At 34.8% G+C, this 26206-nt stretch overlaps 1 protein-coding gene across 1 annotated transcript in view; it reads left to right on the top strand.

The window, feature by feature from the left end:
• Nucleotides 1-611: 611 nt before the first annotated feature.
• The window catches only part of LOC118744930 (ice-structuring glycoprotein), a gene marked incomplete in the record, with an annotated part of 581188 nt that continues 555593 nt past the window's right edge, over nt 612-26206 (top strand). Inside the window, 2 exon segments of the mRNA XM_036478369.1 lie at nt 612-1826; nt 7134-7734.

Here is a 26206-nt window from a genome sequence, read left to right as displayed (position 1 = left end):
AGCGCGACGCCATGACCGACGCTGCCTTGGGGCACTGCAGCCATGCACGAGCAGTGTAACACGCGCTGACTTGCTGCGAGGCTAGCAGCCGCGCATTCAAGTTGACTGCCGCGCGGCAGCGCTTAATGCAGCTTGCAGTGCAACGCGCGCTTGGCTCTACGATTGGAAGCGCGCGCGCTCAACTTTTGCTATGCTGAGATTTGCCGAGAGTAAAGATACTTGCAGCATTGCAATGTCGTTTTGATTGCAGCGTGCAGCGCAGAGTGACGAGCGCCGCTTCGGGGTCAAATTGCACTGGCTTGGAATGGCTGTGCGCCCCTTGCTGCAATCGTATGCAACTATTCTAGCGCGCCGAGTGCGTAACATATTATTGTTGCTGGTTTTTTAGCTCATACCACATTTTCTACTGCTTACTAATTTTGCTGTTCCTATTTGTAATTTCTGCTATTCTTGCTTTGGCCGCTGCACACACACACACACGCACATGCACAAGCGCGCCTTGAGTATGCCACCCAATCGGCATGTTGCAGCAGCGGCCAGCAGCAGCGCCACAACAAAATAGTTGCAACGTTGCGTTCTTGCCATTCTGGCCATGTTTTTTAGCCAACAGCCGCTTGCAAGCGCTTCAGTCTATAAGCGACAACGTGTACGAGCGGTCGCGTTCTTATTCTTTTGCCCGCTAATAACTAACCAACACTAACAAATAGCCAAGCAAAGTTTGAAGAGTAGTAGTCAAGCAAAAACGCAGCTTCTGAAAATTGCCATTAAAACAAAATTTTCGAGAGTATAAAAATTCGCGCGCTTATTTTGAAAAATATCAGCGCTTCAATTAAACAAATTTTATGTGCCGAGTGACTAAACGCGCTGCAAATAATTCTAGATCAGCTGTTAAATTTGATCATAAAGCGGTCAGCTGTGTCAATCAATTGCCCAGCCAACCGGTCAGTTAGTTCAAAAAAGCCCGTTTGCCGTAGTAGCGCCGCTTAGTTTTCCAACGCGTGTCAAACAAATTAGCGAAGCTGCCTTATCTAGTCAAACGCTCTTTGCTGCAGCGCCGATATTTGTGCAAACGCTTTGCGAAAGAGGTGAAAAGCGGCAAGCTCATTAGCGAAAATTACGCAAGTAAACAAATAAACAAGCGCGCGTCTGTGTGAGGGTCAACCATAAACCCACACGCTGATAGGCAAATCACCACACCGACCTACCCAAATTGCTTGCTCTAGACTGTCGCTGCTTTACAGCCGCTTTCCTATTTCCGCTGCCGCTTTGCGAAAATATTCAAACAATATTTAAAGTGTCGGAAACGCCATTTCCTACGAAAGTCCAGGCATACATTTTCCAACGCCACTCGCCAACGGAAACGGTAAATTCTGCTTTTGCCATTGTTACTTGTGGTGTTGGCCCATTGTTTGGAGTCCGACTTTAAGCCAAGCTCTTTGCTTACAACTCGCGTACGCGCTTCGCCATCGCGTTCAGTGTTTGTGCGTCGCTGTCTGCGTTTAGTTTCTTTCTATACGCCTCTCTCCCCGCATACTGACTGTCGCGTGGTCGCGTTTCGCCAGGTTGAACAGGAAAAATTTATCTCTCAAAAAAAGTGTTAAATCGTTTTACGGAAATACTGAGCGAAAACTTAGTTGGTAATACAAATAATTTTGTGTCCAAGCATTGTTGAAGTGTTCATGTGAAATTAGAGAAAGCGAAAAGTAAGAAAGTGATTTTGAAAAATACTCGTAATTGTTCAAAGTTAAAAGCGAAGAATTTTTTGAAGTCAAACTCATCACTTGAGTGCTGGCAGCGCGTCCGAGAGTGTTGAAGAGAAAGTGAAGGTTGTTATTCTTTGCTCGTTTCAAACAGAAAAGCAAAGTTTAATTTTTTAAATTTTTTTCTTAAGTTTCTGTGTGTTAACAGTTAAATTATTTTTTACTAGAATTGAAGTCATATATACATAGATAGTTTTGATGGTTTAGTTTGATGAAAAATAAAAAAATGTATGTTAAAAAGACATGGAAAATTGACCAAATTTTGCAAATACCTTTTAAACTAAAGAATTCCAAATAGTCTTTTTCCACAAAATTAAGTAATCAAAAATGCAACGTTTTAAAAAAAAATATTTGGTAGAAATAATAGTCACTTATACACTAACAACCAAATTCATAAAAAAATTATTTAAAATCGAAAAACTGTATAAAAATTTCACTTGGTAAAGCTCTTTAATATATGAAAATCCATGAATTTTTTTTTTAATTTCAACAGAAAAAATGTGTACTTTTTAATTATCATCAAAGAATGTCTAAAAAAAAAATACATTTTAAATAATACTATTTAGTTAAAAGAAGCAAAATTAGATAATAACAATTAAAAAATAATAATTTTGAATGAAACTCTAGGTATACATTTTCTTCTACATCGAAAAAATTTTATTTTGGATTAAGAAGGTTGTGGATGAAAAGTTATTTGCCTGTGACCAAAACTAGTCTGCATAAGTACCATAAAGTACAATAATTGTCGAGAAAAATATAAAAAAAAATTGTTTTTTTTTTTTTTTGGAATAGTCGCAAAAGAATTTTATAAAAAAAAACGTGAATGAAAACGTTTTAAGCATTAAAAATAGCAGCACGAATATTTTCACACTACTTGTAACAGTTTGTTGAAAAAAATGAAAATTTTTTAAAAATCAAATTAATTAAACTTGTATATAGAAAACTTTTAAGAATCTAAACTATTAACTTTTTAATGCTGCACTTTCTCATAACAAAATTTGGTTTTGATAAATGGATAAAACATAAAAAAAATTTTACAAATAATATAAAGCTCAAAAAGTTACTTTGCAAACTATATTTTTTTTACACAATAAAAACCTAAAATTTTTGCTGGGAGTATTAAAAAAAGATTGCACTAAAAATATTCAGTTGGCACTGAAGAGCAACTACTAGCGCCAAGAAAGAAGAAGAATAAAAAAACTATAGTAATTTTCAAAAACTTTGAATTTTTCAAATTCTTCAAGAAATTAAAAAACTGTGTTTAAAAACAAAAATTTGTATTGGCGAACCCATCTTTTTAAAATTAGTTTCAGGATTTTCTTTCCAAAAGTCATAATCCAAAAGTCCAAATCAAAATCTTTTTAAGAATTCAAATATTTAGCGGCATTGTATTTATATATTTCAAATTGTGCCCGTTTCTCTGTAAAAGTTTAGTGACTAAAAATAGCTTAAAAAAAGTTCAAAAACACTTAATAGAACAATTTTGAGAAAAATTTTATAAAAGTCGTAGAAATTACGTAAAGATGCGTATAATTCAGATTTTCATTATTTAACTACAAATTTCAGCTTGAATATTTTAATATTTTCAATAAAAAACCTTTACGATGTACCTATAGTCCAAGTTTCAGAACAACCTTTTTGGAACTTGAGAAATTAAACAAATAAATATTGATAAGAATATTAAAAACAAATTGCAGTAAAAATATTTTCAAAAAGTTTGAACTTTTAAGCTTGTTCAAATAATTCCAAAATCATATTTAAAAAACTAAATTTTGTACAGATAAACCCATCTTTTAAAAATAAATTTCAGAAAAAGTCGAAAAATGTGCGTTTGTTTTTACAAATACATTCATTCGCAAGAAAATTTTAAAACAAAAAAATTTAAAAATTGTTCACACTAAAAATCTGTTTAAAATTAAAGTGTTAAAGTATTTTTTTTGTAAATTTTACTTAAACTTTGAATAAAAAAGTTCAAATTTAATATCCTTCAAAGTTCCGGATGATAAAGGAATAAACATTTAAAATTTTAAAACAAAATTTTCTCATTAAATTTGGTAAAAAACGCTAAAAAGAAAACTTTGTTGTTTTAAATATTTTATATTTGCCTTTTATTTTATTACAACGCTTTTATTTTATTTTATTTCTTAAATTGATCAGAAGTTATGATCTAAATCAAATCCATTTCCGGAGTCAAAGTAAGATAAGCGTACTTATTTAACTACAAACCACTTTTTTTAATGTTCTAAATTATCTAAGCAAATATTTAAGAATTGTTTTTAAAAAGTATCTTTAAACAAATACTTTAGCAGTATTTTAAAAAGTACCTTAAAAAATACTTCTTGAGAAATTTTAGATTTTTTTTTAATATGCTTTTTAAATATTTACGAGGTCTATTACGGAATTATTTAACTCCAAAAACCTTGTTTCTGAAAATTATCCTATACAAGTTGAATAAACTTTAAGAAATTTTTCAAAAGTACATATCCATGGTCTTCTGCAATAACGACACAACTCAAAATTTCATATATTTCAGTAGAGACAATTAAAGATGTTTTTTATTGTTTGTCTTAAAAATCAGTGTTTTTGAGAATTTGTACATTTATGAATAAATTTCAAATGAAAAAATTATTCAAATTACTTTTGAAATTTTCAAGCATAAAAAAATATCGCTTTTCAAATTTTTAATCTAACAAATATTTTTTTTGAAAATTTTAATTGAAAATTTTTTGCATAAAAATTTTGCAAAGAAAATATTAAAAAACGTATACCTCGAAATTTTTGTACAAAAAAGTAACTATTAAATAAAAAAAAAATATTTATCATTTAAAGGCTTGGAATTTGGAATTGTTATATTAAAAAAGCATTAACAATTATTTTTTTTAAGACCTTTCCTTTCAGAAAAGTTCCAAGGCTAAATTGCCTTGGTACTTTTCTAAGCAAAAAGACTTCCTTATTTAGAAACATATAAAGTGCGATCGCCATTTCATTTCCTTTTTTAGTAATTTTTCCTATTTTTAATTAAAGTTTCATCATTTTGTCTAGAAAAAAAATATGAGCATATGCATATTTTTAACAATTTATTTATTTTTCTAAAGGGTTTATAAGCTTACTAAACTGTAGATGTTTAGCGGAAAAGCAGAAAGCAAAAAGACAACAACCATAACAAAAAACCTTATTTAATTCACAACCATAGCTTTTACCTAATTGCAGTGCATTTGTCTTTATTGACTGTAATTTTGGCTAATTGCAAGTTGTTGTTGTTGTACAACGAAATACAACAGCTGCAATAGCGACTACGGCCACAGCGACGACTGCTGCTAATGTGGCGCAACACTCAATTAAGTTTTAGTTAAGTGAGTTTTCTTTCTGTACTTTTTTTCTAGTTTTTTTTTTTGCTAATTTTCTTTTAGCACATATGTGTGTTTGTGTGCATGTGTGGTTGTTTAGTTGCAAATACTTAATATTTTTTTTTAGTTGTCGATGTGTAGGTTATCATTGAAGTTGCTGCAAAGGTGCTAATTTTTAGATTAAATAGGAAACGAAGAATCCATATTTTTCCCAACAAATGTTGCAGCCGATGTTGATTATTTAGGACCTAAAATAAATTAAAACTATGTGGTTGCTGCATGCCTCTAAAAAGAAAAATTTTAAATTTAAAATATTTTTTGAATGAAATTTAGTATCAATTTGATCAAAAATCTGTAAAGAAATTAAAAATTTAAAACCTGTTAATTTTCATAACTTTTTGATATCTTTAAACAGCTGGTATAAATACATAAACATGACACACTGGAAAATGATCTGGGAACTTAAAAAAAAAAACTTGTTTACTAAACCTCCTTTTGGAAAAATATTGTTTTTGAGAACTAAGTAGGTTCATTAATTTCATGACGAAAACTTACGTAAATACGTACAAGGTCTTATGGGTGAACTTGAAGGTGGTGCAAAAATAGACAGGGAAGTCAATTTTTGGAATTTTCCTGCTGTTACCCCCAGAATTATAAAAAATAAGAAAAAACCCGCCGGGACTTTGAAGTTTGTCATGTATTTTAAAAATAAATATTTCTTTATTTTCGAAATTCTTCAGTTCTGGAGGTGTCTGAAAAGGCATTTTATTTGCACACGCCAAAAAAATATCTTTAAAATCCTTAAACCTAAGAAAATCGTTTTACAAATATTAATGTAATGGCTGTAAATGCTGAAGTAAGGTTTATTTATACAGAACATGCTTTTATAGTGATAATTCGCGTGGTATTAGTTTTAAAATCTCTTTTTTTTTGTGGCAAATTATGCTTTCCCCATTCGAAATAGTAACCTTTCTCTGCAAATGTGCCTAAAAGTATGCAACCTTAGAAGCTGAAGTAAGAGTGATATTTTTCGTGAATTCTTGCACTTCTCGAGCGGCATATGAATTAGTCAGCCTTTTCTTTATTTTCTATTAATTTAGGTTATTTAGGTTAATGTAAAATAAAACGAGATTGATTCCCGAGCTCATTTTGCGGGTGCCTTAGGTTTAACAAAATTTCTAGTTAGCTACGAAGAATGTTTCGAACACTTTATTCACATTATTTGGTGCTTGAAATTGCTCCAGTTACACTTTGAAAAAGTGAAAGTAACAAATACCTTTGAGCCCCCGAATTATTATAGTTGGCATTTTATTAATACCTTTTTGCCGTATAAGTGACTCCATTTGTATACGTACATTAAGATTACTTCTCCAATATATCGGCACTGCAACGCTCAAAAAAAAGAATTTTCTCTTCTTAAAATTCCTCTCATCTCTCTTCGCTTTGTATCTTTTGCCTCACTCACTAGCCGCTCAGTTATTTATAAATTTATCGCTTCATAATTTTGTATACATTCAAATTCCAAGTGCACATAAATTCAATGGCACTTTGTAGATACATTCATGCATACATACATTCGAGCTAGACGACGACGTGCAGCGCGCCCTAAAGTATGCAATCGTCGTCGCTTGCACACTAAAAATAGCCAAAGTAGTGGGGAGATCTCATTAAATTCAACTACTGCGCGGTAACAGCAAAAAAAAATGACTCGTCGAGGAACATGCAAAGCTACAATCCTGCTTTTGGAAAGCGCATATCTCCCTCTGCCCTTTCCCTGGAGCGACGCGTGTCAAGTGATGAATTTGCAGCGACACAGTAGCACATAAAAATTGAAATAAAATTGGTGAAGGGCTTCAGTGAGGTGTGACGCTGATGACGATGACTGGTGGCAATGTTGCCGACGGCAGCCTTGAGCATAGCGTCGGAATACCTTTAGTGCTCCCCTTTGCAACGCTTTCCCCTACATCACTTTTAATTACTTTAATTTGTTGCTTTAATTTATGTCAACTCATTTTCTCATTTTCAGTGAATTTTATAGGTGTCGCACACCTTTTATTTAATACCTGCTACAAACAAAGCTGCATACATACATATGTACGAGTGCCTCGCTGGTTTCGGTGCCCTTCAAAAACAATAAAAACAAAGGAATGACTGCCACACTCTCTTCAACCACTGCATAGATAGGTATACCTAGCGTCCTCTGTTTTCTATTGCAGATTTATGCGCTTAATTAAATTGCGTGGAAAATAAAAAAGAAAAACTCGTGAAAACGTTTGAGCGGAATAGCAGCAATAAGCAGCTTAAATTCAAATAAAATAGTGACTAACATTAATTTGGTAAAACATAAAAAATAGCTAACAAAACGAATCAAAGTAAGTGACTAACAAAAAAAATTTTAAAGAAGTACATTTTCGGGAGTACGTACATACATAAATAAATAAAATCTTGTGAAATTTAGAACTGTTAAAAGAAATTCGTTGTTTTCCAATTCCCAAGCGTCTACATAGCATACTTTTTAAATAGTGTTGAAACATTTTTGCATAAAATAAGAACAAGCAAGTACACACTCTAAAGGAGTTGAGACAAATAAGTGAATCAACTAAAGTTGTACAATAGTTTTGAAGGCAGTAAGGAGATCTCAAGGTAAGTTTTTCTAAAACGGGACATATATGTATGTAAATATAGAAATTAAAGAAAAAATTGTGTTTTTTAATTAATTAAATATTTCTCTCGAACAAAAAGGGGCAGATGTGCTAAGGCCACATTTTCTAGAAAAAAGCTTTAGTGGAAGCTTTCATTAGCTGCTTTGGGTTGCAATAAAGCTTAAGTAAATCACAGCGCCATCTGTATATGAAATTTGTACCCATTTTTTGTGTTCCGTTCAACACAGAGTTCAATTTTGAATTCAATATTCTAAAATATTTTAATGTTCTGGCCTGTGCAAAATTTTAATAACATTGATCCACTAACTTTACTACCTTCTTTAGTAAAGAGAATAAAGTGGAGTTGAATTTTTGTCTTGAAAAGGCTAATACTATGATAAGAAATGCTTTTTTAGAAAGAAATTTTCAACTACTGATATTACAGCGCCATCTGTACATGAAAACTGGGTATCCCAAGGGAGAAGCTTTTTAAAACTTTTTCAGCCCAATTCCGAATATTCGCAGGGAGTTTGTCCTTTGGAAATTCGTTTCCCTCGAGAAAGAAATCCTCCAATAATTAACTCCCAGGGAGTAGCATTTTCCTCGAAAATTTGTGAGGATAAAATTCGAACTTCGCAACAGCTATTTTACAATTTTTTGACAGCCCAACTCCGCTATTTCATATAAAAAATTCTCAGGGAATCTTTGTTCATGATAGGAGGAAGGGGAAAAGATAGAAAACTCCCAGGGAGTTTCTGTTCAAAACCGGCGTGTTTGTAAATTTTATATGAACGCACAGAAAGTGAAAGTTCTGTTTGTTCGTCGCTGATCGGCAGCGAGGTTTTAGGATAGGGTAGTTCTTAAAATATTAACCTCTAAATTTTTTATGAATTTTGAAAAAATTTAAATTGTTTTTTAAAATCGTGAAAATTCGAAAACAATTTTAATTGAAATCTGATAAATTTTACATATTAAAAAACAGACTTTATTTGAAGCATATATATATATTCGGCTACTTTAATGTCTGGAAAATTCTCCAACTTTAATGTCTATAACTTAACTAATATTCAGTGGTGGTATTAGGAGTATATAGGGGTATTGTTGAAATTCCTAGACAGTAATAGAATTGGCAACGTAGGTTGCAATACGTTTGAGTAAGTAATTTGCCGATTTTTTTTATTCTCTCACCAATTTAGAAATAAAAGAAACCAATTTATAAGTAAAAGTAGGTACTTTTATTATTCATCTCCTACGTTTTGCAAACCAATTTTCCAATATTTTACAGATTTTCTCAATATAACATTTCTCAGATTTCTTCCTTTTTAAGTACAGCCCGCGACAAAACGATAACATAGATAGAAACCATATCAAAATTATCGTATGTGCAAAAAATCAAATTTTACAGGAAATTGTTTCTTCTACTTTTCAAAATCTTTTGAATTTATTGTATCTACTTTTTTTTTTTTACTACGTACAAAATACTTTTATATGACACATACCGACCCCTTTGCGCAAAATTATCGTATGTGCCTGAAACCAAATTTTACAGGAAAGCGTTTTTTTCTAATTTCCGAGATTTTTGGAATTATTTTAATTTTTTACTACCTACGTTCAATATACTTTTGTATGGCATGTACGATAATTTCGCTCCAAGCGAAAGATGCCTTGTAATATAGGAATTGCAGCTACAATATTTTACCAGGTGATTCGTTGTGGGGTATAAATTAATAATTCAAAGTTTTTACAAAATTTAGGAAAATTCGAGAAATTTTCAACTTTTAAACAAAATTTTTTAGAATTTTTTTTCGAGTGTGCAATTTTGTAGCTCACTCAATTTTAGTATAATAAAGTACAATTTTTAAGTGGCTATGAACTACCGTTGAGTTTTGAGCGATGAGCGGATGCGCGTTTTTTTTTTTTTGTATGGGAAAAAATATCGAAGAGCGTTTTATTAAAAGTTGAAAATTTTGGTGAAAATTTGTCGAATTTTCCAAAATTTTGTAAAAACTAGAAATTCCATTCAAATGCTTGTAGTTCGGATAAAATATTTTTCAAATTTTTGTAGCAAGTTTGAAATTTGAATTGATAGATAAATAGCCTTATTTTTTATTAAAAACATTAAAAAAAAACAAGCTGGTCAAAATAGTGTTGTACTATCTTTTGTCGCCGGTTGTAGATATATTAAATAAATCGCATTTACTATGTACTATATACACTATTTTCTCATATTTCCCTTTGCATCATTCAAATCCTCTTAAGGGCTAGTAGCTCACGTTCAAGCTAACTAAAATATACATATACATACATACTTATGTACATGTGTCTAACATTAGACAATTTATCACAACTAAAATGAATTCGAGTGTCGTATTTCCATTCAAGTTTTTTTATGTGCAATCGTTTGTTGATGCTTATTTATTCCTAGTCATATACAATATACTCACAGCGGTCAATGACTCACTTATAGCGAATACATATTTAAAAGCACAAATGTATGTATATTTATGTACTCGTATATTCACGAGGAAAAGTAAAAGCTTGCACTAGTTAGTATGTACACGGATTTTAATAGCTCTTAAATTAAATTATAGAATTGCCTGCAGTGATGGTTGAATATGATATACATGTGTACATATGTACATAGGTATGAATGACCCACTATTGAAACACATTCTTCGTATTATTTGCACTTTCCAAATAATCATACAAATGCGATACCGAGATGACTAAACAATTGCTGAAAGCCGGAGTCTCTCTTTGTGGTACCAGGATCCCTTACGAAGAAGTTCTGAAGGACGTTGGGAGCCCAGGGCTGTCGCCAGCTGGAAATAAAGCGAAGTGAGAAATAGTTTTCCACAAAATTTTGATGGAACGAAGAAGGGAAAGGTTTTTGCCAAAGGGGAAGTGGCAAATACTATTGCATTTTTTCTAGAAGCACTTCAAACCGAAAGCCATTTCGAGTGGCTACACATATATGTAGTACACGTCTACGTTTATTGACATGGAAATGCCAGGCAAACAAACAGTACAAATACGAGCTATGTAAAAACAATACTGTAAAATCCCTGCAAAAAATTGTGCGACTAATCTCTAAAGAGAGTATTCCGAGATTACTCTCAATCAGGTACAATTGGGCATAAATTAGTCGCAACTAGTCTCATACGGGTACTATTGTGGATCATTTAGTCTCGATTCATCCATCACGGGTATATTTGGAGATCAATTAGTCCCCGACTCATCTCTAACGGGTACTATTAACGATTTAATGATATGTACGCACTTTGTTAATGAAATTTCATGTGCGGCGCTGGCACATAGAGAGAGTATTCGCTTAACAAAACTGAGAACCCCGGTTCGAATCTCAGCTGGCGCAAATTTTTATTTTTATTTTTTAAAAGTGACTAGTCGCTTTTTATACCCGTTCGGGTATAAAGGTGAACAATTAGTCTCTTTATAGGACATGCTCGAACAAAAGCGATCAGTTCATTCCATATAAAGAGATCAAAAGTGGTATTAGTAGCATGCTCCTTTGCGATTGCTCCCGGAGTCATCCCGGATTAGTCCCATTTTTTGCAGGGATACTGTAGGTATTTGAAAAAGTAAGTAAATACATACATATGAAAACAAAATAAATATAAACGTGGCAAGATATCAGAGAAATGCAAAAAATTAAGAAGACAATATAAAAAATAAATAGAATAAAGAAATTGAAGAAGTAAAATGATGTAGCTAAATAAATAGACACCAAATGGCAGAGAAAAAGATTTTAAAATTACATGGGCAACATTAGAAATGCATAAATAGACTATTGCAACATGCTGCAGGAGCAAACAAGCAAGCATATTTACCTATACATGTGCCACTCGTGCATATTAGGGTGCATCACTCTCCACAAAAAAAAAAATAAAAATCTGTGCAATTTTTCCATCGGAATTATTAAATCCACATTTTGAGATTTTCCCAAAAATATTTCTGACAAGTATTTAGATTTACGTCAGCTGCGTTGATTTAAAAATATGTACCTCCACAGAGATCGACTTTTTTTATAAATAAAATTACTTTTAAGAAATATATTTACCAAAAAATCAAGGCAGATGGTAGAAGAGTTTTCGCTTAGAAGGATCCGCATAAAAATTTTTAAAAATTTTATCAAAGAAATCAAACTAATGAAATTTTTTAGAGGTATTTTCACATCGGAACAACTCAAGTGAAGCTCAATGTTTTTCCGAATCATTTTACCGAAAAATCTTACAATAAAATGGCATCTAATTCCATTGGAAAAACCGCTTTTTTTGGTGCGGCACCCTGGCATGCATGCATATATAGGAATATACAAATTTGCTTATTTACGTTATCAAAATAAAATTCATAAGGACGAAAGGTATTAAATAACAATGCAGTAAGAGAAAACTTGTTGGTGTCGTAGAAGTCGGTAGTGGAAAAAGCCACAGGGAAAATTACTAGTTGAAAGTCAGATTTGTGAAGCCAGATGAAGGAAATAACTCAATAACCAGTCGACAATGTGATAAGTAAATATTTAAGCATGAACGAATTTTATTAATATTTTTCGCAAAAATATAGAGAGTACAAAATATGAATATTGCAACTAGCACGAACCAATGTGGAAACTAGTAAAAAAAAAACTGGTTTGCACTACAATAATCAAAATGCTGAAGTGGCATTTCCAACCTCTCTAAAAATAGTAGTAGCATCACTAGTACCATTCGGCCCAGTTTGGTAACTAGTTAAAAATAAGTGGGTTTATACTAAGATGATAATAATATATAATAAATATTTAAGCATAAAATGGTTATACATATTTATATTTCATCCCCAAAATTTTAATTTGGGTACAAAAATATAAACAGTTCGGAAATTGGAAGCTAATTAGAAAAAGTTCCTTTGGACTAAAATTATCAAAATGGTGAAGTGGTATTCTCAACAACGTAAAAAAAAGTAATAATCCAACTAGTACCATTCAGGGCAATTCGATAACTAGTCACAGCTAAGTGAGTTCACACTAACTAAGTAATAATAATAAAAACTCTGTGTATTAAAATTAATTTGAAGCTCAAACTAAATTTTTCAAGTAACCAGCTTCAAACAAGGTTAATTTTTCATAAGGCTAAGATATTTACTAAGCAAATTCTATGCCAAAAGATACTGAAAACCAATACGATACGGGAAATTGTTTAGGTATTCTTTTCAACTTGATGAAAGAGTTTTAAATTTTGCATCCATCCTAAGGTTTTGCAAAAAAAAAATCATTGGCCGGAACGTTCTTGATAAAAAAATGCCCCGTAGTTGTAATTCACTTTTTAGTTTTAAAGCCTGTTTCCAGCTCTCAAGAAAACTAAAATTTTGTATAAAACGACGAAATTTCCTTCTATCAAAATTCCTTTAATCAGTTTGCAGCTCTTAAGAAAAAAATGCTTGTAGCAAGGCACATTAAACAGGTAGTATCAGTAGAGCAAAAACAACATTTGCGTGTATTTTGTTGTTGCTTCTGGTATCGAAAGTGTCAAAAACTGTTCTGAATTTTTTCTTCTAAATCAAAGCGTGCCGTGTAAAATACAAAAAATTATAAAAAATAAAAAATTGAAATTGGAAAAAATAAAAATTGATGCAACTTTCTTTCCTAGTAAATTTGTTTGCTTCTCGAAGCATTGATCCATCCTTTGCAAGGCCCAGTAATCAGCGGTCGTGCTGCCGAGTTGGGCGAACGTTCCAAAAGCTGCTATTCAATCGCTTGTTTTGTATGGAAAAAGGTTTCACATGCAAATGGATTTTAACAATTCAGAATTTTTGTGAGAAAAAATTAAAAATATTTGACATTTTCGAGACCAACTAATTTGAAAATAAATCAAATCAGCTGCTCTACTGATACTACCTGTTCAATGTACCTTGGCTTGTAGACATTTTTATTTCTTCAAGAAAATTGACAGCAAAAGCCAAATGGATCCTCAAGCAACAGTAATAACGAAAAATATTTCTTGTGGTTTTTCTTGAGAGCTAGATTCTAAGTTTTACCTGGAAAAGGGAATCTAACATAGAGTTAAGCCTTTCGGCTTACTTCTGGCGTCTGCAAACTCTTTCGTCTAAAAATTATTCACACTGGGCGCGAACATATGTAGCTACAATTTTCCTCCCACTTTGGTTAAATTTTTCACCAGAATTTTCATGCCGTTAATTGAACTACTTAGAATCAAGTTACTAGTTAGTGACTAGCTGAAAAGCAGACGATTTCATTGCAAAGAAAAGCAAGAGCCAATGAACAAACCAAGCATATATTCGCTGGTCGAAATGACAACACCGGCATATACATAATGAAAGAAAAATCAAACTATTGACACATTGACATGAAATACACTTTGCGGATATAAAGTACAGCACTACTTATGTGTGTTAGAAACCATAAAAATGCAACGTCTAAAGTAGGGTGAGACAAAGTGCAAAAGATTTATGAAGTTGGAAAATTATTGGCTAAAAGTATTAGAGCAAATCGAAAGAAAATCAAGAGTGGAAGAGCGCCAGAAAGAAAGGTCAAAAGAGCGTGAAAACAAACAAGAAACATAGCTCAAGCCTAGCTTACATATGTATTTCATTGTGAAGGCAGATTTTAAAGAATCGCTTAATTTTGCAATGGAAAACAACTAAATGGCACCCACAATTGAGGAAATTCGCAAATAGATGCAACAGCTGTTGATTGCACTCATCCCATTGAGAAACAGACTGAACCATCTGGAGCCAACCGTATGATGAAACCTAAACTTATGCTCGAAGATGCTTGCTTATAACAAACAGTACTACGTTCAGTTTTTCGGAAGCCTAGGTCTGCGAAGTCTCAAGACCGCAAGATTGTAATGCCTCAAAAGATTGAACCTGGCAATAGGGAAGTCACGTTGACGAATGTATAGACGATCTTCTGTGTGGTATAATATACAACGCAGCTTAAAAATAAAAACCCTAGTATATCCGAGGACTAAAGAGCAGCGACAGAGCAGAAATTGAATTTTTTTAGAGAAATTTATATGCAATACGAGTTGTGAGAATGGTGTGCTTAGCCTAGCAGTAACGTGTGCTACATTCCTAAAGAAGTCCAGGAGCAAGTCTGAAGAGGAGTTGAGGTGATATCCAAAGAAAGCAGATTTAGTTGCACTCTCCAAATTTACCAAAAACAAAAAACTTGCCAGCCGCGTAAATAAATTGCAAAAGCATGGAAGGAAAAACAATTTTAAATTTTTTCGGTTTTTTGGCCTGAACTGTGGCAGTGACGTTTAAAAAGTTTTAACTACACATTTTTACTACCCTTGCGTCCATTTCCAGGGTCGCACCAACGAAAAACGCATTTTTTTATGAATTCACTGCATGCTGTTATTAGGTAAAAAAAAGCCAAAAAAAACAAAATTTTCAATTTTGAAGGTCATTTTGAAAGCCAAGACAATTTTTTATTCAATGTAACCTATAAAATGAACTTCAAAAGTAAAAGTTTTGGTTTTTTATACTTTGAAGGTCATTTGAAAAGTCAAAAAATTTTTTTTCTAACGAAACTATTTTGTTGAGTTCTCCATCTCAAAATTCTTAACACGCTATTGAATTTTTTTTGCTATCTCTTTTCGTTCTCGGGATACTAGAGTTTGTCATGAAAAAGGTTCAATTTGCACACTGTTGGGCGCGCCCGGGCGGAGCTCAGCATAAGGCTATTAACTTCATGTCATTTCATCGTTTTATTTAATTTCTTAAAACTTTTTTAATTTTATTTTATTTCAGTTTGTTTAATGCGATTTCATTGCTTCATTCCATTTCGTTTCGTTTCATTCCATTCCATTTTATTTCGTATCATACCATTTCTTCTTATTTCTTTTTATTTCATTATATTTCACTTCTTCCGGTGTCATTTCATTTTGTTTTATGCCTTCATTTCATTCCACTTCGTTTAATTTCGTTTTATTTTTTTCAGCCTTTTATATCTTTTCATTCATTTGCGTTTCATTTCATTTCCCGTCACTCCATTTCACTTAACTTTATATCCGTACCTGTCATTTTCAGCTCGTCATAATTTTAAAATAATTTCTTTCTAGTACATAATTTATACTCTTTTTTAATTTTCATAAATTTTCCTCTTTCCACTGCCAGGCAATGGTTTCTGTCAGTAATTTTAATTTAATTCCATACATCTCAAAAGCCAACAGACTCTTTAAATTTGCTGCCACAATTTGATGATAATATTGCATTTTGTGCGAATTTAATTAACGAGCGCACACACCTGCCAAACAAGAGAGTGCACAAAAGGCAGTGAGCAACCATTCAATATGTGCTCAAATTTTTTTTCCATTGCTGGTCTAACTGCATTCATACATATTATACGGATATATGGAAGTTTACATGCATGCATAAATACCTGTTGCCACTTGACACCGCGGCAGCCGCCAGCGATTCACGGAGGCATGTTGCATATGTCGTTGGCTAGTTATGGCTAACATAAATTAGGTGAACTAACTAGAGTAAAGCCAATACCATGGCACAGAGTGTATGTAAATGAAGAGAAAATATAAAGAAAAAAATGTCTGAGTAAATGAGCCTAAAGCAGTTTGATTACCAGTTTTTTGTGAGAGGCATAAAAACTTGGGATTCATTTGTGCCATTTTACTCGCTTTTTTCTTATTTCATGCCCACTATTCAGTACGGCTAGTTGCATTAGTGGCAGATTATGTATTTGCATGTGACATAATTGAACGAAAAGTGTGCGTTTTTTTAAATTTACGCAAACTGCGCTAAAATCTACTTGCGTTAGAAAATCAAAAATTAAAAAAAAAACAGATTTTTGCATTTTTAAATTTTTTAAAATTTTTTAAATTTTTTAAAATTAAAAAAAAAATTAATTAATTTTTTTACTTTCTTCTATTTTTACATATATCTACTATGATTTTCTACATCCACACGATTATTTAAAAAAAAAAATGTTTGTTACTATTTACTATTGTGCATTCTATTAATTGATAGACGCACCTACAACATCTGTCAGTAATATTGGCATGTTCCGCATGTTTGCAAATATTTGCTCAAAGTAATTAAATCAACAATCCTTTGCTGTAGCAGAAATAAAACGCAGCAATAAAAAATGTTCACTGATAATAACTGCTCCGTATAACCACAAAATAAATGTTGGCAACGAAAAAAAATTAAAAATGTAACTAACTGAGTATAATTAAGTAGCCGCAAAGGAAATTAAATCGCAGTTCGTGTATGTATGTATGTGTGAATGCAATTAGGTCAGAGAGAGAGAAAACAAATATTTTATTAGTAAAATTTAAAGCCATCAAATTTAAATCATACTACATGGCAGGCTTGGCCACAGACTGCCACTTGCGTTCATCTAATGCCTGATAAACTTTCAACTTTTTTTGGTGGGTTACGGCTCGATTTGTAAATAAATAAATAAATAAATAAAAGTTTTTTTTGGGAGCGGGACTAGAGCAAGCGCGGAGTTCGGAGCGAGATAAAATACCGGAGCGGAGCGAAGAAAAGAACCTTTGATCCGAAGCCCTGGTTATAATCGTTATCTATAAGTTTGTGTTGGTATTTGCATAGCTTATGACGCACGAAAATGGCACCTATGTATGCCATCGATAATAGCCATTGATTGCATTAGTGCGTGGTTAGCTTTAAATTAAGCAACACTTAATAATCAATTTAAGTAATTACTATGCACGTACGTGAACATGAACTGTGTGTAGACGCAATTAAGTGGCATAATATGCATGTGTAGATAAAATCTTTAACTCGTTTGCAGAGTAAATTTTTTACTATTATCAAGATTTTCTCCAACTCTACACATATTTTTCATATTGTGGAAAGTTATATAATTAGCTAGCTGCAATAACATTGCACGACCAACTGACTGAGCTGAGGTACTTTAAACCAATGTATGTATGTAGCTACTAGGTAGTCAGCAAAATAGTAATTAAAATGAATATATATGTATGTACATTCATAAGTAAGAGGCTCTTGCTGCACGGCAAAGTTGCGTATACGCATTGGTGTACAACATTTCATACGGACAAACATACGCAATGCGAGCGTGTAATTACCGCTTTATTGTCACTAACTAAGATCGCAGATATGTGCGATAGAGTAGGTTACAATAAATAGTTAGTTATGTACGTAATTGAATCTAGCGATTGGCGTAGAAAATGTTGTGCGACTTTTTTTGTGCAAATAAGTGATGATTCAATTGCACAGCTAATTAAAAAAGAAAAAACACTTTTCTATCGATTTTTCCAAAAACGCTTCATTAAATTGGAGCGAGATAAATTGCGCTTTTTTATTTATGTTAACAGTTTTTTTTTTTTTTTTTTGAACCCTCCACATATCGCTAGCAATCTGTCATACCCATACACACATGTATCCAGCGACTTGTCACATTTGCCATTAATACCTTCGTTTATTCACATTTTATGACTTCTGGTTTCTGCTTTAATCTGCGGCGGCATTTTTTTGCACACAGCTTTCCTATATTTTTCTTTGCTCTTCTAATAGCTTTTCAATCTTTATCTCCATTTCGTTGCTTGCTGCTGCATTCAATCGCACTCGTCGTAAGTAGTTGTTAAGTAATCCGCTGTAAGTCGGTCGGCCATTGCATAATCTTCACTTCTCTACTTCAGCTTAGCATGCGGGTTTATATTGGAGTTTGGAGGATAAAGATTGGAGTGCGAAGTCGATGATTATTTGCTTGAATGAAGCTATAATGAAAATTAGGATATTATACATAAATATTTTTGTGATTAAATATTTATCGGACCGGGACGTTGCACTTTGCTGGCCTGATTTAGGCCAGGTTACTTTAAGTTACCCCATCCAGGATAGATGTGGAAACGCAGCAGTAAGTTCTTGGTTTTTGATACCATTCCTTACCTATGGCTCTTTTATACGAGTCAAGGCTATGGAGGCGTTTTCATGGCATCGAGGTATGCTCGCTTTCCTACTCAACTCTTTATCCAGAGTTACAGCTAAAACTTCGCTTCCTTCGTGAGGTTTAGGCGGAACCCTTTTAAGATAGAGTAAACGACATGGCTTTGAACCTTCTTGTAAAAGACACGCCTGTAAAGTTCCAGTTCATTCGAATTGATGGATATTCCACAGACCGTCGACCAACTTGATCAAGTCGTACAGTGTCTTGGGGATTCTACCTTTGTACGTGATGTGACATCATTAACATAGGCGAAAAACATTTAATCTCCTTCACGAAGTATTTCGAGGTCAGGTTAAAACAAAATTGCGAGTGCCGCCGCATCTTCGAGGCGTATGACTATCCAATAACTGGCCTGGAGGGCCAAGCTTATCATCTAAGGCAGTGTAAGAATGCTTTTCAGTGCCAAATAGGTCACCAGACCTTAAGCGCTTGCCATAATTTTACTGGAATATTCTTCCGATATACCATCTTTAGCCTTGCACCAAAATAGAATGGGTTAGTCTTTGCGACAGTGGTCTTACGCAGACCTTTATTATAGTCGTAAAATCTGCTTGCCCGAGCAGGCTTCTCCTACCTCCACTGGTCCCAAGGAATGGAGCCGAGCTCGTGATCGCGGTTAAGAAGCTCAATGGATTTCCTTTCTCTAACAACTCCAGCAAGGCTTGTTTAGCGTGGAGTTTCGCTGAAGTATTTTAGGTGCATGTTCCTGCTCCTTCACTGACATCTGTCTCTTGGGCGAGCATGATCGGTCTTCCATCGAAACAGCGAGAGTATTCGTGAAGTTAGTTCGCCAAACTTCTGTGCGCTGAGCAGAATCGCCCATAGCTGATATGGTAGTCATCCCCTTGGTGTTATTTTTACTGACCGCTTGCCACCTTTCCCCAGGTCAGGTCGTCAGATTTCGGCCTTCGTAGGTTTGTGAACTTCGCTGCCGGGCTTCGATAGATACACTGAACCATGGGCTACGGACGTTACTTCAGCTCTATTGGCTGTATAGCCTTCGTAGTCACGATAAAATCTGAGAGCCATCCCGGAAGTGTCCCGCCTTCGGGGATATGCCAAATTAAATGCATGCGCTCACGCTATCCTAATTTTTGCTATATATTATTTTCTGAATTTCATTTTCCTATTTTTTTATTATTTTATTACTTTTTTATTGCTCATTTTTTAACTTTTTTCATTTTCCACAGCATATTGTTGCTTACATTTTTATTGCGAACAAACCATTTCATCACCTTTGACTACTGTCCCCCGAGTCGTTCCCTCGCCTAATCCGTTAAAAATTTATGCAAAATTATTCATTTGTATAATTTTCGTACACCTGAGATTTAAGTAAAAGTTGTTGTAAACTACGATTACCAGTCAAATAGGTTTGCAACACTTGGTGGCGCAACATATGTCGCTGATTTGTTGCAAATAAAGAGGTTGCCTGTCTTTAACTCGTATATTACAAATGTATGAGCCTTTTTTTTTGTGTTTTAATTTTCGCTCTATGATTGACTTTAAATGGCATACAATGGCGCAAATTTGCCAGCTCAATGGCTCAATCGCTTTGATTTCCTGGTTGGTTGGTTGGTTGGTTGGCTGGTTGCAATTCAAAAAGTGATTGTAAGCAAAATGATTTCAAATAAAAGAGGATATATGAATGAGCGCAAAAAAAAAGATAAATGCTGAATTCTATTTATGTATATTGAATGCATTATCGCTTTCAAAACAAAGGCAACTTTTGGAAAGGCTTGCCTTCTTATCTTATATTTCTTCTTTTTGGTAGACACTGTTGCGTTGCCTGCTTAGATTTTCATGCTTTGCTTATTTATGTGCATATATTTTTATCTATTCGCTTGCCATCATTCGATTGCAATTGCAATATTTACCTTTGCTTACATTTGCATCGCCTTAGCTGTCATTTGCCTATTTGACTCTCCAATCTAATCACCCAGCTGCGCTGTGATTTTTATTGGAGTTTAATTGCTTTTGGAGATATGTGCTGCTCATACAAGGCTATAGATTACGCTCTTGCATGCTTATCTGAAGAAATTAAATTTATGTATATATTTTGCTTTCACATTTTATGTGTTGGAAATATACCGAATCGACTATTAAAATTAATGGTAATTTAAGAAAAGAAAATCGATCAGATCGTATACATCTTTTTGAGTGTTTATCAGATTTTTATGACACATTAGCGCGAATAATTTCCATTATAAAAGTATATATTCTTTGGTGCTTCCACTATACTTTCTTACAACTTTTACTATATGAAAACGAATTTACATAAAAAAAAATTTTTTTTAAAATAAATAAAAAAGCCCCAAACTCATAAATACTTTACACATATGAGCAATGCGAAATTAACCGTTGCATCGCCTACGGACAGTCAAATGACCACTCTGTGCGACAGCTTGCCACCTGTGCGGACAGTGAGGTGGACGGCGCGCCGACTTGGGTAGACACAGTGTCAAGAAAGTCAACTTGTTGCCATTGCTACCGTGGCAGGAGCCAATCGCATTCCGTATTTCAAACATACATTACTGTTCAATTCCTGCAACTACTAATGAACCGTTTGCCGGCTAGTAAATGTTGCTATTAACTTGCTTTGGATTTTATTTCAACTGGCTAAATGTATGCAAGTAAATACTAGGTTGTAAAGTTTTTTCTTCAAAATAATCTAAATGACCTGATATTTTACTCACTTGTTTTTCTTGTTGTTACATTAAAACCTACTTTCATAAATTTTTTCTCATTACATTTGATGCATAATTTTTGCATGCGCTGTCATACAAATGATCGATTACCTTGCGTGGCTGCAGCAAACTTGATCATCAACATGTTGCGCAACATTTGCTGCGTGGCTCGTGTGTGCAAGAGTTGCGCTATTATGTAGATAGTAAATATGTACACAGAAGTTTGCGAATGTGCGATTTCACAGAAAGAAATTGTAAAAATAAATAGATTTAAATGTGGGGTAGTGCGATGGAAAATATTTTCAGGCAATGGAAAAAATTAAATTAAAAACATCAGTCAGGTGTTCACTGTCTTCTATTTATGTGCTTATAAAGCATAATGTCTTTTTGAATTGAGCCATTCGAATATGTCGGTCTGAAATCGGTGAGTTTAAGCAGCTCTTAATGAGCTACCTCATATAACTTTTCGCTGTGCATTTTTTATCTAAGCACAAGTCGCCTAGTCACCTCTTTTTCGTGGTTGTATCCAAAAAATTCGCATATCGCTTTCTTTGTCTCACTTCCTTCCTGGCTACTTCTTCGCCAAAATTAAACCGGCGAGCTTGGGTGAGCTCTTTATGAAAATATACTTTGTGGGCAATGATATGGTAACATTTTTCGATAGAAAAGAAAACGCTATTACATAAGCAACGGAAAGTTCTTTGTGAGCAACCAGCAATTAAATTTCTGTTAAATTAAATGACGCACTTAACAACCGGCGGACCCTTGTCAACCGGACACCAGTCCGGGAGCTGAGTGGAAGCTCAACTGGTTGCATGGTGGTGGCTATGGTTAATAAACAAATGAGTGTAGAGTTACGTTATGGAGGTTCGATGTGGAGCTGCATCGTCGGACGCCAAGCGCCGGAAACAGAGTAAGTTAGATAGGCTTTGGGCCGACTAAGGTGGCTAGTGTGCACGCTCCACTCTGCCGATTGGTACCGAAAATGTTTGCATTTAATCCGCTGTGCTCTCGAGCATCGTGCAGTGAGCCATCCTTGGCAGGTAAACCTTCGAGACTTCTTGTAGAAAACGATGAAATTAAACGCACCTAAATATACTAAATGCTTTCCAAGTACAATTTGACTAAAGTTTAGAGATAGATGGATGCAAGTAAGTAAGTTATGCAGAGCATTCATATAGGGTTGTCTGTTATGCTCAATATCCCTTTAGCTGTCACTTAAATAAAAAATTAACTAGGTCCGTATTAGGCCGTCCTTAGTTCCACACTGCGGCTCCTCTATCCCGCTTCGCCTGCTGTTCGGACTAACTTTTTGATCCGTGAACCACTGGGATCTGGGATGATTTCACGTTAAACCGACTTCTTATCCTTTAAGGGCTTTCGGTCGGTGTTATTGTCCGTGCAGGACCTTCGGTTGCCAATATCACCCACTCCATGGACCGCTTTGGAGTTGCCCTCAAGGAATGTGGACGACTGCCACGACAGGTCTATTGGCGGTGTAGACTCCGCTTGCAGCCCAGACACTAATTGCCCACTGCCCACAGGGGGTTTGCGGCTGCTGACGCTGGATGAAACATCTTGGGTTGTAAGTCGTTTAGGCTCCTTCGGGACCGTTCTAGCGGCTGCCGCAGAGTTCGTTTCAAGACTCCGTGTCCGTCGGCGGTATTTTTACCCGTGCAGGGATCCGGCACCCTATTAAGGGAATCCATTTGCTGGTTCTTTGGTCTCCTACTGAACCGAAGTCGTTCGGCGAACGAGTAGTAAGGGAAAGAACGGTCGACCACAGCAGAGCCTCATGCCATGGTAAGTCAAGTGTTACTCCCGGAGGCGGACCGGTATCCGGGAGGCGTCGTTAGAATACAGTCGGAAGTCCCCCTGACAGCAAACCATCCAATGATAACGGTGACACCCTGGATTTAAGGGGAGGCGGTAAAATCGACACTCTCCGAGTCTAAATCCAGAGTGTTCTGTGAGAACAGGGTCACCTGTTGAAGAATGCGATAACGTGTTCTGCGGTCTTGATGTTAGAGTGGCTATGCATACCGGATCACCCATGTGCTGTATTAAGCTTCATCCACAACCTGCATTTTCGCTCGAGCCGAATTCGAGAAGTAACATTTAAACTATACATATGTCGGCTGGCAGAACATTCCAATGTAGTTTCGACCTCTTGCTAGCCTAAGATGACCCAGAGTCGGCCACTACCGGACCGTTGGGATTCGTTGGAAGTCACGCAATGCGATTAAATATTGCACCTCATTTACCCTTCAACTGTTATGAGGGTTGCAGGGTGAATTCAATGTAACACTTTCTCTTAAGACACCCAAATTTTTCTATGTTTGCGTTTAAATGGCTTGTATTAAGGTTTCTTAGACCTGCGAAACAATAAGTCTTGAATATATGTATGAGCAAATCGCATGAGTTGTTTTTTAGTGTCACTTCCTTCTCTCGCCAGAAAAAAACAAGCGAATGCATTCTTTTTGCACATATTTCAATTAATGGAGTTCAAGAAACAAGTAAAATAAAAAATAAATGAAGTACTTGAACAATTTCAGCCTAAAAACGTTTATTTAGGCGGAAAATAGCGAAATTACTAATTTTCTCATAGTCACTCGAAAAAATCATATTTTTTTTTTTATAACTTTGGGAAGTTTTAAAATAGAATGTTCGTATTAGAGGTCATGGACATTAGCATCAGATACAACATATCTGTGAAGTTTCAAGAGTGTGCCACCAAACCATGACAGCATGAAGAATATCTGCCGTAGAAATTTTGTAGTTTAGGAAATTTTACGATTTTTTAACTTTAATAATTTAGGATACTTCAAAATGTTAAAATCAATATGTTTTTGTCGAAAAATTTAACAACTCGTGAGATTTGCTCATATCTACAAAGACCACTAAGATGTGAGATATAACTTACACTGAGTTATATACCTTTATTTGTGGGGGGTCTGGCTGAGAGGCCTTAGGTCACTTCTCGGTATTTTGACTAGCCATTAGGCGTTTGCGAAGCAAATGTGTAGTATTGATATGTCGGCTCAGAAAAGAAACGACATAGGCTGACAGTGTCTGCTACCTTGCCACTTTTTATATTCGCAAAATATCCTCAACGTTGCAACTCCATTAATCTCCGACTGCGTTATACCATTTTTTTCTTGGCACAAAAGTTAAATCAACAAAAAAGTAGCACAAAAATAATCCGCCAACATGATTATGCCACAGCATTTAGCGGTACTAATGCGCACTATTGCTGCTGCTTTTGTTGTTGTTGTTGCGCATTCATTGTTGCATCCCACTTTCGACTGCATGCAGATAGCGATCGAGTTCAATGAAGCATTAAAATCGCTTACGCCAACAATTTGTTGTAAACATCAGAAATCGCACAGCGACGGCGTTGGCTGCGGCAGCTACGAATAAAAAGCCTCACGTTTTTTTTACATTTAGTCTTCGCCACCAAAAATAGAAATATGTATATTTGCCACACAAATTCAAATGTGGCAGCGATTAGTGGCACAGTGCACCCAGCTGGAAAATAAGCTGGTGAGTACGTGTTGTTGTTATTGTTACTTTAGATGCCATGCTGTGTGTTACTAACTTATTTCAATTGCAATTGCAACGATTATGCAACACTTGCCACAAACGCTGCATAAATGCAAGCATATGCAGACACAACGCCAAAGAAAGCAAAACAACAAAAAACAAAAAATGTTTGGCTATGTGTGCGCGCGTGCGTGTGTGTGTGTGTGTGTGCAACACATTTTCCTCATTCCCTCATTTTTCAACGCGCGTGTAATGTTTGCTTTGCCTTTCCGCTTAACTGCTGGGTACTCATTTGCGGTTGCCGAGCTTGCTATTTTTTGTTTGTTGTTTTTATGCTATTTATTACCATTTTTGCTGCTGTCATTTGCTGTTGTTCGCGCTCTTTAACCCACTGTCACCTACTAATTTGTGTGTGAACTGGCGACTTCTGGTCAATCCATTTAACTAAAGTGGCAACCAAGCAAGAAAGTGTGGCTTTTTGTAACTTTTTATTTTACTTCTGTCGCTGGCACACATTTGCCATGCTGCATGCCACATGCCTTTGCATTGGGTGGCAGTTTTAATCCCGTACAGCTGTGCCTTTTATGCATGTTGCCGCCTGCCACATTCTCTTTTAGGCATAATGCGTGTGTACAGCAAATTAATCAATGAATTTTTCAAAAAAATGTTTCTTTATTAGTTTTTAATTAGCGAAACTTTTCGCGTTTATTAATTGCTTTGGGCATTTCCTTAAATGCTCAAACACATCATATGATGATCACGTGATGTGGCGATTAGTCGCAGTTGGGAGAATGAATTTGCACGCCAAATTGCCAGTTTATGAAAATTTTCGTGATTTTTTTGTTTATCCATATAGATAAGTGTTTGTGATGTTGCGATCATATGGACAACGATTTCGCCCGAAAAGTCACCTTTTCTGAAGAAGTGCATTTTCATCTTGGCGGCTATGTTAACAAGCAAATCTGCCGCATCTATGGATCGGAAAACCCGTACTTGATCGTCGAGGCGCAGATGTATACTCAGAGAGTGACGGTGTGGTGCGGATTTTGTTTAGCGGTGGCATCATTAATCCATTTTATTTGGAAACGCTATTACGTTTACCGGTTTGCACTGCAGGGTATGATAAACGATTTCATGTGAACGGAAACTAATGACCTGTGCATGCCTTTACCTTTACCTTTACCTGTACCTTTACCTTTACCTTTACCTGTACCTTTACCTTTACCTTTACCTTTACCTTTACCTTTACCTTTACCTT

This window comes from Rhagoletis pomonella, unplaced genomic scaffold (genome assembly GCF_013731165.1).
Source record: "Rhagoletis pomonella isolate Grant_MI unplaced genomic scaffold, Rhpom_1.0 Rhpom_scaffold_00008, whole genome shotgun sequence".
NCBI lineage: Eukaryota > Metazoa > Arthropoda > Insecta > Diptera > Tephritidae > Rhagoletis > Rhagoletis pomonella.
This window is presented reverse-complemented; position numbering and strand designations above follow the sequence as displayed.